General features: G+C 39.0%; 1 protein-coding gene across 1 annotated transcript in view; it reads right to left on the bottom strand.

Annotated features, from left to right (window-relative positions):
* The window catches only part of LOC141393653 (uncharacterized), a 121,860-nt gene that overhangs the window by 48,398 nt on the left and 47,861 nt on the right, over nt 1-25,601 (bottom strand). The window contains exon 3 of the mRNA XM_073966991.1: nt 7,469-7,533. The gene's annotated coding sequence lies outside the window, so the exon portion shown is untranslated. The remainder of the gene's footprint in view (nt 1-7,468; nt 7,534-25,601) is intronic.

Raw genomic sequence — 25,601 nt, 5'->3', positions numbered from 1 at the left:
CCGTTTCACATTCCTTACATCTCCTGAAAGAGAAAAATGGTTTGTAGACGACATTTAGACATATTAACCATTAAGGTGTAACACACACACAATAAACCCCACTTACTAACATTATGTTCCTAACACGTAACAAGTGTTTACACTACTAAACACTCTACCGTCTGGATGTCTTGATTTATGAAGCATACAATGACTTTTTGACATGGTAGTTTGGACTACCATCCGACGACAATGGCTTTGGAAATGGATGATTGACAGAGTGTTTACATCACACCCGAATGCTTGTTGCAAATTTTGCGACTACTACCAGAAATGCCTGAGGAATTGTTTTTTGCGTGGGTAACACCCACAAAAATGTACTTGGATATCCCGCAGAGATGTTATAAATGAATATTTCTCTCAAAAATATATAATTAGATTCACTTGCGACGAAATGTAACAACAAAAACAAACAAACAATAATATGTAAACAAGGACAATATTGTTATTGCTGTTGTTGTTGGTGGTGCCTCTGTTGTTGTAGTTATTGTTATTACATTGGGAAAATCTAATTTGTGCCGGAAATTTAACAATCAGTTGAAATAATGAAATGTAACAAAAAATGCGTTCAAAATTGAATCATGCTTCAGAGTGTTTCGTGTGTTTGTGTGTGTTTTTGTCACATTTCAGCATTCATTCAGTCTTTTGTTGGGAAATACGCAAAAATACAGTCGAGTGAATGAATGATTCGAATTTTATTATGTAAAAATTATTACACTTTAAAAATTACATATGCAAATAAGCGGAAAGAAACAAACAGATTCAGAGATTATTGGAAATTTTATTTAAAGTCATTAACTATTTAAGTTTTATCGCTTCAGGAAATATTTAGGACAATTATGGATATCTAAAGATGTAATTAGATGAAATTTTGAAAAATTTAAAATCATTTAATATGTACTCTTAGATATAACGGTCATGGTATATTTTTCAGATTTCAGTTCGTTACCGTTTATATTTTGAAACACATTAGAATTCCAAGAATTGATGCGGGACATTTTTATACATTCCTGCTAGATTTTGAAGTTTTGTTTTTCATAATCATCCAATTTCAGTTTATTTTTCCATGTGTATTCTTTGTATTATTCGAAAAACTTTAATAAAGCCTGACCTATTCCCAAAACTCAATGCCCTTTGGGTTCAACAATAAAACAATAACTAAAACTTATCACAATGAAACTAATAATTTGTTTCTCATCGCACATGGAAAAACTTCCTTCTCCAAAAATGTTAATTATGTTGTATTGTCTTCACTTCGGGCATCAGGTCTAGGTGGGATGGATAACAAGAACACAATTAACACTTGTTGTTGTACTGCCAGTCCCATAACAAAAGGATGTTGAAATTATTGTTATTGTCTTTCAGGAAAAATATTACCTTTTCACAAGTTAATAGTGTGCTGTAGTAGGACATGTTTTAGCTTAATCCTTGTGAGGCAGGTAGGTGGATAACCTGATGAGTGTAACAATTATTTTACGTGACAACCAACAACAATGGGATATAATCGTCTGCTGATTATAACCTAAAGGATGGTGTATAGAATGGTTTAGTTGAATTTGAACAAACATACATATGAAAAGAATGGGAATGATAAGTTGAATTCGTATTTTATTAAAAGAAATCTGGGACTTCGGAAGGTCTCTTGGTATTCTATGAAAATATAGATTAGCTTTATATAAGAAAACTTTCAATTATCGGTTTCTCTTAGCATTTGCTTAACTTATTAGTAAAAGATGAAAATGTATGCGGCAACTGAAGAGAAATCTTCGTGCCACATGGGAAAGATTACACAGACCATTTTGAATAATAGGATGTTATGTTGCCTAGGACTCCAAATTAAAGAGTGGCGACCTTTTATGTTGTTACCTCAAGTAAAAGAATCCTCCTCCGTCAACGCAGATTGGTCCAAAGATCTTTCGAAGAATTTTTCTCCCAAACACACCAAGCACTGCCTTGTCTGCTTGCGCAAATACCCAGGCTTCTGAACCATACATCAGCACGGGTAGTATCAGTGTTTTGTAAAGCGTTGATTTTGTTTGATGAGATGTGGCTTTATTCCTAAACTGCTCATTCAGCCCGATGTAGCATCTATTGGCCAACACTATTTTTCTTCGTATTTCAAAATTATAGAAACCAACGCCAACAGTTGGCCCGATCTCTATCAGTTATCAGGTACTTCCTTTACCGATCGACCTATGATGTCAATGTCACAGGCATAAGCAAGTAACATATGGCTGTTTGTATATATTGTGCCACTTCTTTTCACCTTAGTATCTCGTAGAACCTTTGTAACGTGACCGTTTCATACACGTATTTCCACATGCAGTCAGCATAGTCAGCATAGTGGACAAATTTAACTTCGGGGTAATTAACGATAATCACTGCTGCACAATAATTCTCATTCACTTCGTGTTACCACCCGAATGTATATTTCAGTTTTATTCACCGAAGTCGTCGATCACCAGCCGAACAAAGTACGAATAGACGTGTGGCTCGTCCGCAGTCTACCATACTAGTTAGCCACGAATCGATCCAGCTCATAGCAAGCTCTTAGCGCTTAGCAAGCTCCCAGCTCATAGCAAGCTCCCAGCTCTTAGCAAGCTCTCAGCGCTTAGCACGCTCCCAGCTCATAGCAAGCTCTCAGCTCATAGCAAACTCTCAGCGCTTAGCACGCTCCTAGCTCATAGCAAGCTCCCAGCTCTCAGCCAGCTCAAACTCATAGCTAGCTCCATGCTCTTAGCCAGCTCCATGCTCTTAGCCAGCTCCCATTAACCGATCTCTTCCCGACAGCAATCCAAGTACCACTGAGCCGAGCCACATACACAACGAGCCGACAGCAACCCGAATGCCTCAGAGCTGACATTAATCCGAACACTACAGATCCGATCCACATACCCGAAGATTGCCAACGAGCCGACATTAACCCGAACACTACAGAGCCTAGCCAGTAACCCAACGAGCTGACAGCAACCCGAATGCCGAGTCACACACACGACGATTGACAACGAGCCGACAGTAAGCCGAACACCACAGTCTATAACTGCAGAGCCGAAAGCCACCCAATTACCCCAAGCCGACAGTAGTGTGGAGCCGAGCCACAACAGACGACTGCTGAGCCTACAACTACCGCAACACAGAAACGAATTTAACTAATAACTCATACCGCATCCATTTTCCTCACATATATGTATATTATGCGTTTAACAAACACCGAGAGTGTATAATAAAGATTTAAATCGTAAACACTCGTGTTTTACTTGAGGTTTGTGGGTCCTTAGGTCGACCCTGGCAGCTCCAGAGAAAACCACTCGTTATACCTTTTCCAGCAGAATGTTGAAAAGATCACACGAGAGGCCATCACCTTGTCTGAAACCTCTTTTGGTACCAAACTCTTCGGAGAAGTTCTTTCCTATTTTAACTGACGATCGAGTATCAGTTAATGTCATTCTACAAAGCCGGATAAGCTTTGCAGGGATAGCAAATTCAGGCATGGCTTTTAATACCTTTGAACGTAGGGGGCTGCTTCATAACACTATGCAACAAAATGGAGGTGAAAATCTGGGGAAGAGATGGATGTCTTTGGTGACTATATAAAGAACTCCGAAGGACAGATCCGCCGTGAGTCGAACTTTCGAGTTATGGCGTGATGAATATTTTGCTGGATATCTATAAGCCCTCAGGAATTTGCGTTATATCTTTGTTAGCTGTTGCTTTAGCTTATTTTTGAGACATCACCAAAGGAATTATCTCTTCCAAAATATGTGTTCACAGTGTAATCGACAAAAATGTGGTAGGTGTTGATGTGCATCTCTTGGGTCTTCTCTAGGATTTGCCGCAGGGTAAATATCTGGTCAATGGTGGACTTGCCAGGTCTAAAGCCGCATTGGTATGGCCCAATTATTTCATTGACCATATGCTTTAGTCTTTCGCACATTATCCCTGACACTATCTTGTAGGCAATAGGGAGAAGATTTATGCCCCTATAGTTGGAGCATACAGTCTTATCTCCTTTCTTGTGGACAGGGCACAGGATGCTCAGGTTCCAATCGTCGGGTACTCGTTCTTACTGCCAGATGGTGCTAACTAGCTGATGAATACACCTTATCAGCGTGTCGCCTCCGGTTTTAAACAGCTCGGCTGGTAAGCCATCGGTTCCTGCTACCTTATTATTCTTCAGCCGATTTATTGCTGTCTTTACCTCGTCTTGGCTGGGCGGTAAACATTCAATACCATCTTCTGGGATTGGGACTGTGGTATCTTCGTCGTCTTCGCTACTATCGGATACCAACAGTTTGTCGAAATGTTCTTTCCATATCCTGAGCACACTATCTGTATCAGTTACCAAAGTACCTTGCTGGTCTCTACAGGAGGATGTACCTGTACCAAAGCCATCAGTTTGATGTTTCACTCTTTGATAGAACTTTCGGACTTCATTCTGGCTCCTGTACATCTCAATGTTTCAACACTCCCGTCTTTCCATTTCTCTCTTTTTCCTGCGGAAAAGTCGTTTCTCCTCTCCCCTTTTCTCCCCATACCTCTCTCGTGCGCTACGCGTTGCTGCTGATTGTAGAGTAGCCCTATATGCCGCAGTTTTCTCTTCGGTAGCAACACGACACTCCTGGTCATACCATGGATTACTTGGTGGAGGTCTCTGGTATCCAAGTATGGATTTTGCGGCTGTTTGCATGGAGTGGGCAATATTTTGCCATTGTGCTTATATGTTATCGGGACGAGGAGGGCTTTCATTAAGCAATTGGGCTAATTGAGTGGAATATGCTGTGGCTATCTGTTGTGATTGCAGCTTACCGATGTCCAACTTCCGCGTTGAGTCTGTTCGTGCTTTATTTGCAACGTTTAGCCGGGTGCGTACCTTTGCTGCAACATGGTAGTGGTCCGAATCAATGTTTGCGCCTCGGAACGATCGTACATCCAACACGCTGGATGAATGTCTTCCATCTATCACAATATGATCAATTTGATTACTTGTTCTTTGATCTGGAGACAGCCAGGTGCCCTTATGAATATCGAGATGATTAAATCTGGCACTGCTAACTACCATGTTTTTGCAGCTGCAAAGTCTATCAGCCTCATACCATTGTCAGATGTTTCACTGTGGAGACTGAATTTCCCGACTGTTGGGCCCAAGATATTCTCCTTTCCAATTTTGGCATTAAAATCGCCTAGAATGATTTTAATGTCATGGGCAGGGCAACGGTCATATGTTTCTTCTAAGCGCTCGTAAAATATATCTTTGGTCTGTTCGTCCTTTTCTTCAGTGGGAGCATGAGCACAAATAAAGCTGATGTTGAAGAATTTAGCTTTTATTCGAATTGCAGCAAGTCTTTCATTCACTGGGGTGAAGCTGGATACCAAATTTTTTAGTCTCCGACTAACTACAAATCCGCAACCAAACTCATGCTTTACGTCATGGCAGCTATAATACAGTGCGTCACCTTTAGGTGTTGTTGTGACGCCTTTCCCAATCCATCGTATTTCCTGTATGGCAGTAATATCGGCCTTGTACTTTTCAAGTACGTCTGCCAATGCGAAGTCTGCACCTTCTCTATAAAGAGTGCGAACATTCCAGGTGCAGATTCGCAGATCATGGTCCTTAAAACTTTTGCGGGGTTCGTCAACTTTAGAGGAGTTTGTTTTTCTTTTCTTTCGTTTTTTCATAGTAGGCTGTTTTTTCTAGGGGAGGGTTACTAACCCGACGCCCAAACCCAAGTTTTTAACGTTCTTATGGGTGAACGCGCGGCACATGTTAGCTCACTACCTTTAACGGGTGTTAAAGGCAGTTCCCCAGGTGACACCACGGGGAGGTCAGTGTCCACTTGAGATGAAAGAGGGACCAAGATAAATCCTGGGCTTTGCCATGTTAAAGCCGGTCAAGACCGTTGCTTGGTATCATTCATCCCCTACGTCAACCTTGGCTTAAGTAAGCACTTTAAAAACAAAGCCACAAATCGCCAAACAAAAATAACGCTTTACAAAACACTGATACTACCCGTGCTGATGTATGGTTCCGAAGCTTGGGTACTTAAGCAAGCAGATAAGGCAGTGCTTGGCGTGTTTGAGAGAAAAATTCTTCGAAAGATCTACGGACCAATCTGCGTTAATGGTGAATATCAACGTCGCATGAACCACGAGCTGTATCAAATATACAATGACATCAGCATAGATAAACGTATCGAGATGTAGCGATTGCGTTGGTTAGGCCATATCATAAGAATGAGCGATGGTGAACCCGCTAAAAAGGCGTATAAATTCGGGCCACATGGCGGTGCACGCAGAATTGGCAGGCCAAGGCTTCGATCGTATTCGATATTCCTAAAAGTGAAGTAACAAACAGAAAGAATTGGAGATCTTTCCTTAGGTCGGCTTATGAAACAAATGTTCTGTAATGGGCCAGCTAAGTAAAGTAAGTAAGGATATGCCAGTTTTTCCTATGGATGAGCAAAGATCTTCCTATAAATAATTAAAAGGGTTTCCGACAGGTCTTCTTATAGAAGACCAACATTTTGCTTATAGCGGGCAATAAGGTCTTCTTCATAGATGACCGAAAGGGACTTTTTATAGAAGACAAAAAGGTATCTTTATTGCAGAGGAGGAGGTCGACTTACAGAAGTTCAATAAGTCCTCTTACAGAAGACTTGTAGGTCTTCCTATGGGCTACCAAAAGGTCTTCGTATTCAAGACAAGGAAAGTGTTCTCATAGAATATCAAATGGTTTTCTAATAGAGGGGCAAACGGGCTTCTTATGAAGGAACGAAAGCTCTTCTTAAAGAAGACTGAAGTATCTTCATACACAAGACCAAAAGGGTATTCTTATATAAGACCTATAGGTACTTCAATAGATGACACTTAATATCCGTTTCCATGTAAAAAACTGCAAGGCCTTCTTACAGAAGACCAAATAGTCTTCTTATAGGAGTACCATTTACAGATAGTATACCCAAAAAGCTTCATATATAAGACCAATATATCTGCTATCAGAAGGCCATTAAATGATTATGTTCTCAAAAAGGAGTATAGGATCATCGTATATGAGACCAAAAGATCTTCCTCTAAAAGTACAAAAGGTCTGTTTACTTCGTGGATATTACCACCATTACTATTTGCTGCCTAATCATTTAAGGGGTGACCCCCACGTGTAAACCCCAAAAAGGAAAATTTCATGATTTTTCCAGGAAAACTACCAAACTTTTTTGGTCGATTTTTTCATAAGATTGTTTCGATCGATTTGAAAATTTGCTAATTCCATGCTAATTCTACTTTAAAATAAGCCAATATTGTTTTTAGATTTTCAGAAATTTAAAAGTGTGGGTCACCCCTTAAAGCAAATATTACTGCAACATTGCTGTTAGTCGCCAAAAAGAATAGGTATCTATAGAAAATATAAATCTGCACTAAAATGCATTTTTCTTACCTGGCGATTAAATGCTTGTCGTTTATTCTCCCTTCTAGATAGCGCCATCTCTTGCTGAATAGTATCTAAAATGGAAAGACAACAATAATTTGTTAATGTAAAGCATATTTTTAGGCATTACATAATACATGTTGGATATCGTTTGGATTACAAGACAAACGAATAAATAATTTATCTTTATTCTCTTTAAAAATTGCAAAAAATTTAATAGGACTTTTCATCTGTTAAACAAATTGAGAATAAAGAAATCAGCTAAAATGGTAACATTGTTCGCTTCATTCGCTATTCATGAATGGTTTTGTCAAGTGCTTTAATTCAACGAGCATTGTTTTGTTAACACAGGAGATGACTTTATGTCCCACTTGGCCACTTGGTATCCGAATATGCAGCAACGCGATGATGAAATACACTTCTGTGGGCCATGTAGCGATTTCCTTGTCAAGGATACTGCTGCGCTTTTATTGTTGTTCAAAGTCCTTCAAAATGAAGTTTACAAATTCATTTGCCTTTTTTGTTGTTGTTTCGAGTGTAAAAAGAACAACGAACAATCGTCAGAGGATTGCACAAATGTTTAGATATAAATGTATGTAGGGTATGTATTAAGTACATATGGGACATTTCATAAAATTTAAGGCCGTGTTATTCTTGAGATTTCAACAAAATAAAAAATGTGCAAATTATGTACTTATATGTGGTTTCCATAGCATCCTTGATGAACATTTTTGGAAAATATCCTTTAATCGATCAAATACTTATTAACAAACGAATATAGTGTTAGAAGCAAAAATCCTCTTTTCACCCTTCAGTCTTCCACAATCCAACCACTTGATCCGCTTTTAAAATGTAATCCCTCATATCACTTGCAGATCTAATTTTATTAAGTGCTACATCGCCGACTACACACACAACCATACAAAATCTACCCGGCTCATTTTCAGGGCCATACAATTTGCATTGGCATATATCCATGAAAATGACCTAAACCACCGAACCGCTCATATTCATCATCATCATCATCATCGTAGAAGAAGAGCCTGCGTTTCATACACACACAACTCTACCAAATGCAATCCTTTTCCTTTTGTTTTGAGGGTTGTTCGGTGGGTTGGCATTCGTCATTCGTTTCATCCATCCATTGTTTTGAAATGCAATCAATTACTGTTTTATACATTTAAATTGGTACATTGATGTGTCTCGTCCTTCACTGTGAGAGAGGATAATTTTCAATGGGACTAAAACAAGTTCAAAGGTTCGTCAGTTCAGCCAACAACAAAAAGCGGATTGTAGGTAGTGAGGCGTGTTAAAACAGAAGAAGCTTAAGTATTGTTTGAATCGAATTTAATCAACTTAGAAAAGTTTTGTTATTGTTCTTTTTTTGTTGTTCTACAGATAACACGGGCCAAATGAAATTGAGTCTGTAAATTATTAATTTGTTGTATTGTCATTGTATTCAAATACGAAATGATACAAAGTAAATTTTAAAGAGATGTACCTATTATTGTCAACTGCGGAATACTGCTGTAGAATAAAGGGTGGACGACCTATAGGATTTTCTATGGTTAAATGGCATCCCCCAACCCTTTCTGAAGGGTGCTTCTATAGACAGTTTCTGAAAGAAAAGGTGCTTCTATAGATCCTTTCTAAAAGAAAGGGTGCACCTATAGACCCTTTCTGAATGATAGGGTGCTTCTCTAGAACCTTTCTGAAAGAAAGGGTGCTTCTCTAGTCCCTTTCTCAAAGAAAGGTTGCTTCTCTAGACCCTTTCTGAATGAAAGGGTGCTTCTCTAGACCCTTTCTGAACGATAGGGTGCTTCTCTAGAACCTTTCTGAAAGAAAGGGTGCTTCTCTAGTCCCTTTCTGAACGAAAGGGTGCTTCTATAGACCTTTTCTGAAAGAGAGAGTGCTTCTTTAGAACCTTTCTCAAAGAAAGGTAGCTTCGATAGACCCATTCTCAAAAACATGGTGCTTCTTTAGAACCTTTCTGAAAGAAATTGTACTTCGATAGACCCTTTCTCAAAGAAAGGGTGCTTCGATAGACCCTTTTTGAGCGAAAGGGTGCCCCTTCTGAACGAAGCGTGCTTCTATAGACCCTTTCTTAAAGAAAGGGTGCTTCGAAACCTTTCTGAAAGAAAGGGTGCTTCTCTAGTCCCTTTCTCAAAGAAAGGTTGCTTCTCTAGACCCTTTCTGAATGAAAGGGTGCTTCTCTAGACCCTTTCTGAACGATAGGGTGCTTCTCTAGAACCTTTCTGAAAGAAAGGGTGCTTCTCTAGTCCCTTTCTGAACGAAAGGGTGCTTCTATAGACCTTTTCTGAAAGAGAGAGTGCTTCTTTAGAACCTTTCTCAAAGAAAGGTAGCTTCGATAGACCCATTCTCAAAAACATGGTGCTTCTTTAGAACCTTTCTGAAAGAAATTGTACTTCGATAGACCCTTTCTCAAAGAAAGGGTGCTTCGATAGACCCTTTTTGAGCGAAAGGGTGCCCCTTCTGAACGAAGCGTGCTTCTATAGACCCTTTCTTAAAGAAAGGGTGCTTCGATAGACCCTTTCTTAATGAAAAGGGACTTCGATAGACCCTTTTTAAAGAAAGGTGCTCCGATAGACCCTTTCTTAAAGAAAGGGTGCTTCTTAAGACCATTTTGAAAGAAAGGGCGTTTCTTAAGACCCTTTTTGAAAGAAAGGGTGCTTCTTAAGACCCCTTTTGAAAGAAAGGGTGCTTCTTAAGACCCTTTTTGAAAGAAAGGGTGCTTCTTAAGACCCTTTTTGAAAGAAAGGGTGCTTCTTTAGCCAATTTTTGAAAGATATGGTGCTTTTTTAGCCAATTTTTGAAAGATAGGGAGCTTCTTTAGACCCTTTCTGAAAGAAAGGGTGCTTCTATAGACCCTTTCTAAAAGAAAGGGTGCTTCTTTAGACCCTTTCTAAAAGAAAGGGTGCTTCTTTAGACCCTTTTTGAAAGAAAGGGTGCTTCTATAGACCCTTTCTAAAAGAAAGGGTGCTTCTATAGACCCTTTCTAAAAGAAAGGGTGCTTCTATAGACCCTTTCTAAAAGAAAGGGTGCTTCTATAGACCCTTTCTAAAAGAAAGGGTGCTTCTAAAGACCCTTTCTAAAAGAAAGGGTGCTTCTATAGACCCTTTCTAAAAGAAAGGGTGCTTCTATAGACCCTTTCTAAAAGAAAGGGTGCTTCTATAGACCCTTTCTAAAAGAAAGGGTGCTTCTATAGACCCTTTCTAAAAGAAAGGGTGCTTCTATAGACCCTTTCTAAAAGAAAGGGTGCTTCTATAGACCCTTTCTAAACGAAAGGGTGCTTCTATAGACCCTTTCTAAAAGAAAGGGTGCTTCTATAGACCCTTTCTAAAAGAAAGGGTGCTTCTATAGACCCTTTCTAAAAGAAAGGGTGCTTCTATAGACCCTTTCTAAAAGAAAGGGTGCTTCTATACCCTTTCTAAAAGAAAGGGTGCTTCTTTAGACCCTTTCTAAAAGATAGGGTTCTTCTTTAGACCCTTTCTAAAAGAAAGGGTGCTTCTTTAGACCCTTTCTAAAAGAAAGGGTGCTTCTTTAGACCCTTTTTGAAAGAAAGGGTGCTTCTTAAGACCCTTTTTGAAAGAAAGGGTGCTTCTTTAGACCCTTTTTGAAAGAAAGGATGCTTCTTTAGACCCTTTTTGAAAGAAAGGGTGCTTCATTAGACCCTCTCTGAAAGAAAGGATGCTTCTTTAGACCCTCTCTGAAAGAAAGGGTGCTTCTTTAGACCCTCTCTGAAAGAAAGGGTGCTTCTTTAGACCCTTTTTGAAAGAAAGGGTGCTCCTATAGACCCTTTCTAATAGAAAGGGTGCTTCTATAGACCCTTTCTAAAAGAAAGGGTGCTTCTATAGACCGTTTCTAAAAGAAAGGGTGCTTCTATAGACCCTTTCTAAAAGAAAGGGTGCTTCTATAGACCCTTTCTAAAAGAAAGGGTGCTTCTACAGACCCTTTCTAAAAGAAAGGGTGCTTCTATAGACCCTTTCTAAAAGAAAGGGTGCTTCTATAGACCCTTTCTAAAAGAAAGGGTGCTTCTATAGACCCTTTCTAAAAGAAAGGGTGCTTCTATAGACCCTTTCTAAAAGAAAGGGTGCTTCTATAGACCCTTTCTAAAAGAAAGGGTGCTTCTATAGACCCTTTCTAAAAGAAAGGGTGCTTCTATAGACCCTTTCTAAAAGAAAGGGTGCTTCTATAGACCCTTTCTAAAAGAAAGGGTGCTTCTATAGACCCTTTCTAAAAGAAAGGGTGCTTCTGTAGACCCTTTCTAAAAGAAAGGGTGCTTCTATAGACCCTTTCTAAAAGAAAGGGTGCTTCTATAGACCCTTTCTAAAAGAAAGGGTGCTTCTATAGACCCTTTCTAAAATAAAGGGTGCTTCTATAGACCCTTTCTAAAAGAAAGGGTGCTTCTGTAGACCCTTTCTAAAAGAAAGGGTGCTTCTGTAGACCCTTTCTAAAAGAAAGGGTGCTTCTATAGACCCTTTCTAAAAGAAAGGGTGCTTCTATAGACCCTTTCTAAAATAAAGGGTGCTTCTATAGACCCTTTCTAAAAGAAAGGGTGCTTCTATAGACCCTTTCTAAAAGAAAGGGTGCTTCTATAGACCCTTTCTAAAATAAAGGGTGCTTCTATAGACCCTTTCTAAAAGAAAGGTTGCTTCTGTAGACCCTTTCTAAAAGAAAGGGTGCTTCTGTAGACCCTTTCTAAAAGAAAGGGTGCTTCTATAGACCCTTTCTAAAAGAAAGGGTGCTTCTATAGACCCTTTCTAAAAGAAAGGGTGCTTCTATAGACCCTTTCTAAAAGAAAGGGTGCTTCTATACCCTTTCTAAAAGAAACCCTTTCTAAAATAAAGGGTGCTTCTATAGACCCTTTCTAAAATAAAGGGTGCTTCTATAGACCCTTTCTAAAAGAAAGGGTGCTTCTATAGACCCTTTCTAAAATAAAGGGTGCTTCTATAGACCCTTTCTAAAATAAAGGGTGCTTCTATAGACCCTTTCTAAAAGAAAGGGTGCTTCTATAGACCCTTTCTAAAATAAAGGGTGCTTCTATAGACCCTTTCTAAAATAAAGGGTGCTTCTATAGACCCTTTCTAAAAGAAAGGGTGCTTCTATAGACCCTTTCTAAAAGAAAGGGTGCTTCTATAGACCCTTTCTAAAAGAAAGGGTGCTTCTATAGACCCTTTCTAAAAGAAAGGGTGCTTCTATAGACCCTTTCTAAAAGAAAGGGTGCTTCTATAGACCCTTTCTAAAAGAAAGGGTGCTTCTATAGACCCTTTCTAAAAGAAAGGGTGCTTCTATAGACCCTTTCTAAAAGAAAGGGTGCTTCTATAGACCCTTTCTAAAAGAAAGGGTGCTTCTGTAGACCCTTTCTAAAAGAAAGGGTGCTTCTGTAGACCCTTTCTAAAAGAAAGGGTGCTTCTGTAGACCCTTTCTAAAAGAAAGGGTGCTTCTATAGACCCTTTCTAAAAGAAAGGGTGCTTCTATAGACCCTTTCTAAAAGAAAGGGTGCTTCTATAGACCCTTTCTAAAATAAAGGGTGCTTCTATAGACCCTTTCTAAAAGAAAGGGTGCTTCTGTAGACCCTTTCTAAAAGAAAGGGTGCTTCTGTAGACCCTTTCTAAAAGAAAGGGTGCTTCTATAGACCCTTTCTAAAAGAAAGGGTGCTTCTATAGACCCTTTCTAAAATAAAGGGTGCTTCTATAGACCCTTTCTAAAAGAAAGGGTGCTTCTATAGACCCTTTCTAAAAGAAAGGGTGCTTCTATAGACCCTTTCTAAAATAAAGGGTGCTTCTATAGACCCTTTCTAAAAGAAAGGTTGCTTCTGTAGACCCTTTCTAAAAGAAAGGGTGCTTCTGTAGACCCTTTCTAAAAGAAAGGGTGCTTCTATAGACCCTTTCTAAAAGAAAGGGTGCTTCTATAGACCCTTTCTAAAAGAAAGGGTGCTTCTATAGACCCTTTCTAAAAGAAAGGGTGCTTCTATACCCTTTCTAAAAGAAACCCTTTCTAAAATAAAGGGTGCTTCTATAGACCCTTTCTAAAATAAAGGGTGCTTCTATAGACCCTTTCTAAAAGAAAGGGTGCTTCTATAGACCCTTTCTAAAATAAAGGGTGCTTCTATAGACCCTTTCTAAAATAAAGGGTGCTTCTATAGACCCTTTCTAAAAGAAAGGGTGCTTCTATAGACCCTTTCTAAAATAAAGGGTGCTTCTATAGACCCTTTCTAAAATAAAGGGTGCTTCTATAGACCCTTTCTAAAAGAAAGGGTGCTTCTATAGACCCTTTCTAAAATAAAGGGTGCTTCTATAGACCCTTTCTAAAAGAAAGGGTGCTTCTGTAGACCCTTTCTAAAAGAAAGGGTGCTTCTATAGACCCTTTCTAAAAGAAAGGGTGCTTCTATAGACCCTTTCTAAAAGAAAGGGTGCTTCTATAGACCCTTTCTAAAAGAAAGGGTGCTTCTATAGACCCTTTCTAAAAGAAAGGGTGCTTCTATAGACCCTTTCTAAAAGAAAGGGTGCTTCTATAGACCCTTTCTAAAAGAAAGGGTGTTTCTATAGACCCTTTCTAAAAGAAAGGGTGTTTCTATAGACCCTTTCTAAAAGAAAGGGTGCTTCTATAGACCCTTTCTAAAAGAAAGCGTGCTTCTATAGACCCTTTCTAAAAGAAAGGGTGCTTCTATAGACCCTTTCTAAAAGAAAGGGTGCTTCTATAGACCCTTTCTAAAAGAAAGGGTGCTTCTATAGACCCTTTCTAAAATAAAGGGTGCTTCTATAGACCCTTTCTAAAAGAAAGGGTGCTTCTGTAGACCCTTTCTAAAAGAAAGGGTGCTTCTATAGACCCTTTCTAAAAGAAAGGGTGTTTCTATAGACCCTTTCTAAAAGAAAGGGTGTTTCTATAGACCCTTTCTAAAAGAAAGGGTGTTTCTATAGACCCTTTCTAAAAGAAAGGGTGCTTCTATAGACCCTTTCTAAAAGAAAGCGTGCTTCTATAGACCCTTTCTAAAAGAAAGGGTGCTTCTATAGACCCTTTCTAAAAGAAAGGGTGCTTCTATAGACCCTTTCTAAAAGAAAGGGTGCTTCTATAGACCCTTTCTAAAAGAAAGGGTGCTTCTATAGACCCTTTCTAAAAGAAAGGGTGCTTCTGTAGACCCTTTCTAAAAGAAAGGGTGCTTCTGTAGACCCTTTCTAAAAGAAAGGGTGCTTCTGTAGACCCTTTCTAAAAGAAAGGGTGCTTCTATAGACCCTTTCTAAAAGAAAGGGTGCTTCTATAGACCCTTTCTAAAAGAAAGGGTGCTTCTATAGACCCTTTCTAAAAGAAAGGGTGCTTCTATAGACCCTTTCTAAAATAAAGGGTGCTTCTATAGACCCTTTCTAAAAGAAAGGGTGCTTCTATAGACCCTTTCTAAAAGAAAGGGTGCTTCTATAGACCCTTTCTAAAAGAAAGGGTGCTTCTATAGACCCTTTCTAAAATAAAGGGTGCTTCTATAGACCCTTTCTAAAAGAAAGGGTGCTTCTATAGACCCTTTCTAAAAGAAAGGGTGCTTTTATAGACCCTTTCTAAAATAAAGGGTGCTTCTATAGACCCTTTCTAAAAGAAAGGTTGCTTCTGTAGACCCTTTCTAAAAGAAAGGGTGCTTCTGTAGACCCTTTCTAAAAGAAAGGGTGCTTCTATAGACCCTTTCTAAAAGAAAGGGTGCTTCTATAGACCCTTTCTAAAAGAAAGGGTGCTTCTATACCCTTTCTAAAAGAAACCCTTTCTAAAATAAAGGATGCTTCTATAGACCCTTTCTAAAATAAAGGGTGCTTCTATAGACCCTTTCTAAAAGAAAGGGTGCTTCTATAGACCCTTTCTAAAATAAAGGGTGCTTCTATAGACCCTTTCTAAAATAAAGGGTGCTTCTATAGACCCTTTCTAAAATAAAGGGTGCTTCTATAGACCCTTTCTAAAAGAAAGGGTGCTTCTATAGACCCTTTCTAAAATAAAGGGTGCTTCTATAGACCCTTTCTAAAATAAAGGGTGCTTCTATAGACCCTTTCTAAAAGAAAGGGTGCTTCTATAGACCCTTTCTAAAAGAAAGGGTGCTTCTGTAGACCCTTTCTAAAAGAAAGGGTGCTTCTATAGACCCTTTCTAAAAGAAAGGGTGCTTCTATAGACCCTTTCTAAAAGAAAGGGTGCTTCTATAGACCCTTTCTAAAAGAAAGGGTGCTTCTATAGACCCTTTCTAAAAGAAAGGGTGTTTCTATAGACCCTTTCTAAAAGAAAGGGTGCTTCTATAGACCCTTTCTAAAAGAAAGGGTGCTTCTATAGACCCTTTCTAAAAGAAAGGGTGCTTCTATAGACCCTTTCTAAAAGAAAGGGTGTTTCTATAGACCCTTTCTAAAAGAAAGGGTGTTTCTATAGACCCTTTCTAAAAGAAAGGGTGCTTCTATAGACCCTTTCTAAAAGAAAGCGTGCTTCTATAGACCCTTTCTAAAAGAAAGGGTGCTTCTATAGACCCTTTCTAAAAGAAAGGGTGCTTCTATAGACCCTTTCTAAAAGAAAGGGTGCTTCTATAGACCCTTTCTAAAAGAAAGGGTGCTTCTATAGACCCTTTCTAAAAGAAAGGGTGCTTCTGTAGACCCTTTCTAAAAGAAAGGGTGCTTCTGTAGACCCTTTCTAAAAGAAAGGGTGCTTCTGTAGACCCTTTCTAAAAGAAAGGGTGCTTCTATAGACCCTTTCTAAAAGAAAGGTTGCTTCTATAGACCCTTTCTAAAAGAAAGGGTGCTTCTATAGACCCTTTCTAAAAGAAAGGGTGCTTCTATAGACCCTTTCTAAAAGAAAGGGTGTTTCTATAGACCCTTTCTAAAAGAAAGGGTGTTTCTATAGACCCTTTCTAAAAGAAAGGGTGCTTCTATAGACCCTTTCTAAAAGAAAGGGTGCTTCTATAGACCCTTTCTAAAAGAAAGGGTGTTTCTATAGACCCTTTCTAAAAGAAAGGGTGCTTCTATAGACCCTTTCTAAAAGAAAGGGTGCTTCTGTAGACCCTTTCTAAAAGAAAGGGTGCTTCTGTAGACCCTTTCTAAAAGAAAGGGTGCTTCTGTAGACCCTTTCTAAAAGAAAGGGTGCTTCTATAGACCCTTTCTAAAAGAAAGGTTGCTTCTATAGACCCTTTCTAAAAGAAAGGGTGCTTCTATAGACCCTTTCTAAAAGAAAGGGTGCTTCTATAGACCCTTTCTAAAAGAAAGGGTGCTTCTGTAGACCCTTTCTAAAAGAAAGGGTGCTTCTGTAGACCCTTTCTAAAAGAAAGGGTGCTTCTGTAGACCCTTTCTAAAAGAAAGGGTGCTTCTATAGACCCTTTCTAAAAGAAAGGGTGCTTCTATAGACCCTTTCTAAAAGAAAGGGTGCTTCTGTAGACCCTTTCTAAAAGAAAGGGTGCTTCTGTAGACCCTTTCTAAAAGAAAGGGTGCTTCTATAGACCCTTTCTAAAAGAAAGGGTGCTTCTATAGACCCTTTCTAAAAGAAAGGGTGCTTCTGTAGACCCTTTCTAAAAGAAAGGGTGCTTCTGTAGACCCTTTCTAAAAGAAAGGGTGTTTCTATAGACCCTTTCTAAAAGAAAGGGTGTTTCTATAGACCCTTTCTAAAAGAAAGGGTGCTTCTATAGACCCTTTCTAAAAGAAAGGGTGCTTCTATAGACCCTTTCTAAAAGAAAGGGTGTTTCTATAGACCCTTTCTAAAAGAAAGGGTGCTTCTATAGACCCTTTCTAAAAGAAAGGGTGCTTCTGTAGACCCTTTCTAAAAGAAAGGTGCTTCTGTAGACCCTTTCTAAAAGAAAGGGTGCTTCTGTAGACCCTTTCTAAAAGAAAGGGTGCTTCTATAGACCCTTTCTAAAAGAAAGGTTTCTTCTATAGACCCTTTCTAAAAGAAAGGGTGCTTCTATAGACCCTTTCTAAAAGAAAGGGTGCTTCTATAGACCCTTTCTAAAAGAAAGGGTGCTTCTGTAGACCCTTTCTAAAAGAAAGGGTGCTTCTGTAGACCCTTTCTAAAAGAAAGGGTGCTTCTGTAGACCCTTTCTAAAAGAAAGGGTGCTTCTATAGACCCTTTCTAAAAGAAAGGTTGCTTCTATAGACCCTTTCTAAAAGAAAGGGTGCTTCTATAGACCCTTTCTAAAAGAAAGGGTGCTTCTATAGACCCTTTCTAAAAGAAAGGGTGTTTCTATAGACCCTTTCTAAAAGAAAGGGTGTTTCTATAGACCCTTTCTAAAAGAAAGGGTGCTTCTATAGACCCTTTCTAAAAGAAAGGGTGCTTCTATAGACCCTTTCTAAAAGAAAGGGTGTTTCTATAGACCCTTTCTAAAAGAAAGGGTGCTTCTATAGACCCTTTCTAAAAGAAAGGGTGCTTCTGTAGACCCTTTCTAAAAGAAAGGGTGCTTCTGTAGACCCTTTCTAAAAGAAAGGGTGCTTCTGTAGACCCTTTCTAAAAGAAAGGTGCTTCTATAGACCCTTTCTAAAAGAAAGGTTGCTTCTATAGACCCTTTCTAAAAGAAAGGGTGCTTCTATAGACCCTTTCTAAAAGAAAGGGTGCTTCTATAGACCCTTTCTAAAAGAAAGGGTGTTTCTATAGACCCTTTCTAAAAGAAAGGGTGTTTCTATAGACCCTTTCTAAAAGAAAGGGTGCTTCTATAGACCCTTTCTAAAAGAAAGGGTGCTTCTATAGACCCTTTCTAAAGAAAGGGTGCTTCTATAGACCCTTTCTAAAAGAAAGGGTGCTTCTATAGACCCTTTTTAAAGGAAAGGGTGCTTCTATAGACCCTTTCTAAAAGAAAGGGTGCTTCTATAGACCCTTTCTAAAAGAAAGGGTGCTTCTATAGACCCTTTCTAAAAGAAAGGGTGCTTCTATAGACCCTTTCTAAAAGAAAGGGTGCTTCTATAGACCCTTTCTAAAAGAAAGGGTTGCTTCTATAGACCCTTTCTAAAAGAAAGGGTGCTTCTATAGACCCTTTCTAAAAGAAAGGGTGCTTCTATAGACCCTTTCTAAAAGAAAGGGTGCTTCTATAGACCCTTTCTAAAAGAAAGGGTGCTTCTATAGACCCTTTCTAAAAGAAAGGGTGCTTCTATAGACCCTTTCTAAAAGAAAGGGTGCTTCTATAGACCCTTTCTAAAAGAAAGGGTGCTTCTATAGACCCTTTCTAAAAAGAAAGGGTGCTTCTATAGACCCTTTCTAAAAGAAAGGGTGCTTCTATAGACCCTTTCTAAAAGAAAGGGTGCTTCTATAGACCCTTTCTAAAAGAAAGGGTGCTTCTATAGACCCTTTCTAAAAGAAAGGTGCTTCTATAGACCCTTTCTAAAAGAAAGGGTGCTTCTATAGACCCTTTCTAAAAGAAAGGGTGCTTCTATAGACCCTTTCTAAAAGAAAGGGTGCTTCTATAGACCCTTTCTAAAAGAAAGGGTGCTTCTATAGACCCTTTCTAAAAGAAAGGGTGCTTCTATAGACCCTTTCTAAAAGAAAGGTGCTTCTATAGACCCTTTCTAAAAGAAAGGGTGCTTCTATAGACCCTTTCTAAAAGAAAGGGTGCTTCTATAGACCCTTTCTAAAAGAAAGGGTGCTTCTATAGACCCTTTCTAAAAGAAAGGGTGCTTCTATAGACCCTTTCTAAAAGAAAGGGTGCTTCTATAGACCCTTTCTAAAAGAAAGGGTGCTTCTATAGACCCTTTCTAAAACAAAGGGTGCTTCTATAGACCCTTTCTAAAAGAAAGGGTGCTTCTATAGACCCTTTCTAAAAGAAAGGGTGCTTCTATAGACCCTTTCTAAAAGAAAGGGTGCTTCTACAGACCCTTTCTAAAAGAAAGGGTGCTTCTATAGACCCTTTCTAAAAGAAAGGGTGCTTCTATAGACCCTTTCTAAAAGAAAGGGTGCTTCTATAGACCCTTTCTAAAAGAAAGGGTGCTTCTATAGACCCTTTCTAAAAGAAAGGGTGCTTCTATAGACCCTTTCTAAAAGAAAGCGTGCTTCTATAGACCCTTTCTAAAAGAAAGGGTGCTTCTATAGACCCTTTCTAAAAGAAAGGGTGATTCTATAGACCCCTTTGTAAAAGAAAGGGTGCTTCTATAGACCCTTTCTAAAAGAAAGGGTGCTTCTATAGACCCCTTTTTAAACGAAAGGGTGCTTCTATAGACCCTTTCTAAAAGAAAGGGTGCTTCTAGGGTCTATAGAAGGGTGCTTCTAGGGTCTATAGAAGGGTGCTTCTAGGGTCTATAGAAGGGTGCTTCTATAGACCCTTTCTAAAAGAAAGGGTGCTTCTAGGGTCTATAGAAGGGTGCTTCTATAGACCCTTTCTAAAAGAAAGGGTGTTTCTATAGACCCTTTCTAAAAGAGAGGGTGCTTCTATAGACCCTTTCTAAAAGAAAGGGTGCTTCTATAGACCCTTTCTAAAAGAAAGGGTGCTTCTATAGACCCTTTCTAAAAGAAAGGGTGCTTCTATAGACCCTTTCTAAAAGAAAGGGTGATTCTATAGACCCTTTCTAAAAGAAAGGGTGCTTCTATAGACCCTTTCTAATAGAAAGGGTGCTTCTCTATACCCTTTCTTAAAGAAAGGGTGCTTCTATAGACCCTTTCTAAAAGAAAGGGTGATTCTATAGACCCTTTCTAAAAGAAAGGGTGCTTCTATAGACCCCTTTTTAAACGAAAGGGTGCTTCTATAGACCCCTTTTTAAACGAAAGGGTGCTTCTATAGACCCTTTTTAAACGAAAGGGTGCTTCTATAGACCCTTTCTAAAAGAAAGGGTGCTTCTATAGACCCTTTCTAAACGAAAGGGTGCTTCTATAGACCCTTTCTAAAAGAAAGGATGCTTCTATAGACCCTTTCTAAAAGAAAGGGTGCTTCTATAGACCCTTTCTAAAAGAAAGGGTGCTTCTATAGACCCTTTCTAAAAGAAAGGGTGCTTCTATAGACCATTTCTAAAAGAAAGGGTGCTTCTATAGACCCTTTCTAAAAGAAAGGGTGCTTCTATAGACCCTTTCTAAAAGAAAGGGTGCTTCTATAGACCCTTTCTAAAAGAAAGGGTGCTTCTATAGACCCTTTCTAAAAGAAAGGGTGCTTCTATAGACCCTTTCTAAAAGAAAGGGTGCTTCTATAGACCCTTTCTAAAAGAAAGGATGCTTCTATAGACCCTTTCTAAAAGAAAGGGTGCTTCTATAGACCCTTTCTAAAAGAAAGGGTGCTTCTATAGACCCTTTCTAAACGAAAGGGTGCTTCTATAGACCCTTTCTAAACGAAAGGGTGCTTCTATAGACCCTTTCTAAAAGAAAGGGTGCTTCTATAGACCCTTTCTAAAAGAAAGGGTGCTTCTATAGACCCTTTCTAAAAGAAAGGGTGCTTCTATAGACCATTTCTAAAAGAAAGGGTGCTTCTATAGACCCTTTCTAAAAGAAAGGGTGCTTCTATAGACCCTTTCTAAAAGAAAGGGTGCTTCTATAGACCCTTTCTAAAAGAAAGGGTGCTTCTATAGACCCTTTCTAAAAGAAAGGGTGCTTCTATAGACCCTTTCTAAAAGAAAGGGTGCTTCTATAGACCCTTTCTAAAAGAAAGGGTGCTTCTATAGACCCTTTCTAAAACAAAGGGTGCTTCTATAGACCCTTTCTAAAAGAAAGGGTGCTTCTATAGACCCTTTCTAAAAGAAAGGGTGCTTCTATAGACCCTTTCTAAAAGAAAGGGTGCTTCTACAGACCCTTTCTAAAAGAAAGGGTGCTTCTATAGACCCTTTCTAAAAGAAAGGGTGCTTCTATAGACCCTTTCTAAAAGAAAGGGTGCTTCTATAGACCCTTTCTAAAAGAAAGGGTGCTTCTATAGACCCTTTCTAAAAGAAAGGGTGCTTCTATAGACCCTTTCTAAAAGAAAGCGTGCTTCTATAGACCCTTTCTAAAAGAAAGGGTGCTTCTATAGACCCCTTTCTAAAAGAAAGGGTGCTTCTATAGACCCCTTTGTAAAAGAAAGGGTGCTTCTATAGACCCTTTCTAAAAGAAAGGGTGCTTCTATAGACCCCTTTTTAAACGAAAGGGTGCTTCTATAGACCCTTTCTAAAAGAAAGGGTGCTTCTAGGGTCTATAGAAGGGTGCTTCTAGGGTCTATAGAAGGGTGCTTCTATAGACCCTTTCTAAAAGAAAGGGTGCTTCTAGGGTCTATAGAAGGGTGCTTCTATAGACCCTTTCTAAAAGAAAGGGTGTTTCTATAGACCCTTTCTAAAAGAGAGGGTGCTTCTATAGACCCTTTCTAAAAGAAAGGGTGCTTCTATAGACCCTTTCTAAAAGAAAGGGTGCTTCTATAGACCCTTTCTAAAAGAAAGGGTGCTTCTATAGACCCTTTCTAAAAGAAAGGGTGATTCTATAGACCCTTTCTAAAAGAAAGGGTGCTTCTATAGACCCTTTCTAATAGAAAGGGTGCTTCTCTATACCCTTTCTTAAAGAAAGGGTGCTTCTATAGACCCTTTCTAAAAGAAAGGGTGATTCTATAGACCCTTTCTAAAAGAAAGGGTGCTTCTATAGACCCCTTTTTAAACGAAAGGGTGCTTCTATAGACCCCTTTTTAAACGAAAGGGTGCTTCTATAGACCCTTTCTAAAAGAAAGGGTGCTTCTATAGACCCTTTCTAAAAGAAAGGGTGCTTCTATAGACCCTTTCTAAAAGAAAGGGTGCTTCTATAGACCCTTTCTAAACGAAAGGGTGCTTCTATAGACCCTTTCTAAAAGAAAGGATGCTTCTATAGACCCTTTCTAAAAGAAAGGGTGCTTCTATAGACCCTTTCTAAAAGAAAGGGTGCTTCTATAGACCCTTTCTAAAAGAAAGGGTGCTTCTATAGACCATTTCTAAAAGAAAGGGTGCTTCTATAGACCCTTTCTAAAAGAAAGGGTGCTTCTATAGACCCTTTCTAAAAGAAAGGGTGCTTCTATAGACCCTTTCTAAAAGAAAGGGTGCTTCTATAGACCCTTTCTAAAAGAAAGGGTGCTTCTATAGACCCTTTCTAAAAGAAAGGGTGCTTCTATAGACCCTTTCTAAAAGAAAGGGTGCTTCTATAGACCCTTTCTAAAAGAAAGGGTGCTTCTATAGACCCTTTCTAAAAGAAAGGGTGCTTCTATAGACCCTTTCTAAAAGAAAGGGTGCTTCTATAGACCCTTTCTAAAAGAAAGGGTGCTTCTATAGACCCTTTCTAAAAGAAAGGGTGCTTCTATAGACCCTTTCTAAAAGAAAGGGTGCTTCTATAGACCCTTTCTAAAAGAAAGGGTGCTTCTATAGACCCTTTCTAAAAGAAAGGGTGCTTCTATAGACCCTTTCTAAAAGAAAAGGTGCTTCTATAGACAGTTTCTAAAAGAAAGGGTGCTTCTATAGACCCTTTCTAAAAGAAAGGGTGCTTCTATAGACCCTTTCTAAAAGAAAGGGTGCTTCTATAGACCCTTTCTAAAAGAAAGGGTGCTTCTATAGACCCTTTCTAAAAGAAAGGGTGCTTCTATAGACCCTTTCTAAAAGAAAGGGTGCTTCTATAGACCCTTTCTAAAAGAAAGGGTGCTTCTATAGACCCTTTCTAAAAGAAAGGGTGCTTCTATAGACCCTTTCTAAAAGAAAGGGTGCTTCTGTAGACCCTTTCTAAAAGAAAGGGTGCTTCTATAGACCCTTTCTAAAAGAAAGGGTGCTTCTATAGACCCTTTCTAAAAGAAAGGGTGCTTCTATAGACCCTTTCTAAAAGAAAGGGTGCTTCTATAGACCCTTTCTAAAAGAAAGGGTGCTTCTATAGACCCTTTCTAAAAGAAAGGGTGCTTCTATAGACCCTTTCTAAAAGAAAGGGTGCTTCTATAGACCCTTTCTAAAAGAAAGGGTGCTTCTATAGACCCTTTCTAAAAGAAAGGGTGCTTCTATAGACCCTTTCTAAAAGAAAGGGTGCTTCTATAGACCCTTTCTAAAAGAAAGGGTGCTTCTATAGACCCTTTCTAAAAGAAAGGGTGCTTCTATAGACCCTTTCTAAAAGAAAGGGTGCTTCTGTAGACCCTTTCTAAAAGAAAGGGTGCTTCTATAGACCCTTTCTAAAAGAAAGGGTGCTTCTATAGACCCTTTCTAAAAGAAAGGGTGCTTCTGTAGACCCTTTCTAAAAGAAAGGGTGCTTCTATAGACCCTTTCTAAAAGAAAGGGTGCTTCTATAGACCCTTTCTAAAAGAAAGGGTGCTTCTATAGACCCTTTCTAAAAGAAAGGGTGCTTCTATAGACCCTTTCTAAAAGAAAGGGTGCTTCTATAGACCCTTTCTAAAAGAAAGGGTGCTTCTATAGACCCTTTCTAAAAGAAAGGGTGCTTCTATAGACCCTTTCTAAAAGAAAGGTGCTTCTATAGACCCTTTCTAAAAGAAAGGGTGCTTCTATAGACCCTTTCTAAAAGAAAGGGTGCTTCTATAGACCCTTTCTAAAAGAAAGGATGCTTCTATAGACCCTTTCTAAAAGAAAGGGTGCTTCTATAGACCCTTTCTAAAAGAAAGGGTGCTTCTATAGACCCTTTCTAAAAGAAAGGGTGCTTCTATAGACCCTTTCTAAAAGAAAGGGTGCTTCTATAGACCCTTTCTAAAAGAAAGGGTGCTTCTATAGACCCTTTCTAAAAGAAAGGGTGCTTCTATAGACCCTTTCTAAAAGAAAGGGTGCTTCTATAGACCCTTTCTAAAAGAAAGGGTGCTTCTATAGACCCTTTCTAAAAGAAAGGGTGCTTCTATAGACCCTTTCTAAAAGAAAGGGTGCTTCTATAGACCCTTTCTAAAAGAAAGGGTGCTTCTATAGACCCTTTCTAAAAGAAAGGGTGCTTCTATAGACCCTTTCTAAAAGAAAGGGTGCTTCTATAGACCCTTTCTAAAAGAAAGGGTGCTTCTATAGACCCTTTCTAAAAGAAAGGGTGCTTCTATAGACCCTTTCTAAAAGAAAGGGTGCTTCTATAGACCCTTTCTAAAAGAAAGGGTGCTTCTATAGACCCTTTCTAAAAGAAAGGGTGCTTCTATAGACCCTTTCTAAAAGAAAGGGTGCTTCTATAGACCCTTTCTAAAAGAAAGGGTGCTTCTATAGACCCTTTCTAAAAGAAAGGGTGCTTCTATAGACCCTTTCTAAAAGAAAGGGTGCTTCTATAGACCCTTTCTAAAAGAAAGGGTGCTTCTATAGACCCTTTCTAAAAGAAAGGGTGCTTCTATAGACCCTTTCTAAAAGAAAGGGTGCTTCTATAGACCCTTTCTAAAAGAAAGGGTGCTTCTATAGACCCTTTCTAAAAGAAAGGGTGCTTCTATAGACCCTTTCTAAAAGAAAGGGTGCTTCTATAGACCCTTTCTAAAAGAAAGGGTGCTTCTATAGACCCTTTCTAAAAGAAAGGGTGCTTCTATAGACCCTTTCTAAAAGAAAGGGTGCTTCTATAGACCCTTTCTAAAAGAAAGGGTGCTTCTATAGACCCTTTCTAAAAGAAAGGGTGCTTCTATAGACCCTTTCTAAAAGAAAGGGTGCTTCTATAGACCCTTTCTAAAAGAAAGGGTGCTTCTATAGACCCTTTCTAAAAGAAAGGTGCTTCTATAGACCCTTTCTAAAAGAAAGGGTGCTTCTATAGACCCTTTCTAAAAGAAAGGGTGCTTCTATAGACCCTTTCTAAAAGAAAGGATGCTTCTATAGACCCTTTCTAAAAGAAAGGGTGCTTCTATAGACCCTTTCTAAAAGAAAGGGTGCTTCTATAGACCCTTTCTAAAAGAAAGGGTGCTTCTATAGACCCTTTCTAAAAGAAAGGGTGCTTCTATAGACCCTTTCTAAAAGAAAGGGTGCTTCTATAGACCCTTTCTAAAAGAAAGGGTGCTTCTATAGACCCTTTCTAAAAGAAAGGGTGCTTCTATAGACCCTTTCTAAAAGAAAGGGTGCTTCTATAGACCCTTTCTAAAAGAAAGGGTGCTTCTATAGACCCTTTCTAAAAGAAAGGGTGCTTCTATAGACCCTTTCTAAAAGAAAGGGTGCTTCTATAGACCCTTTCTAAAAGAAAGGGTGCTCCTGTAGACCCTTTCTAAAAGAAAGGGTGCTCCTGTAGACCCTTTCTAAAAGAAAGGGTGCTCCTGTAGACCCTTTCTGATGGAAAGGGTGCTCCTATAGACCCTTTCTGAACGAAA

This window comes from Musca autumnalis, unplaced genomic scaffold, assembly GCF_047663935.1.
Source record: "Musca autumnalis isolate F117 unplaced genomic scaffold, ASM4766393v1 scaffold_2, whole genome shotgun sequence".
Taxonomy (NCBI): Eukaryota; Metazoa; Arthropoda; class Insecta; order Diptera; family Muscidae; genus Musca; species Musca autumnalis.
Note: the sequence above shows the minus strand (reverse complement) of the source record. Positions and strands in the feature narration are given on the sequence as shown.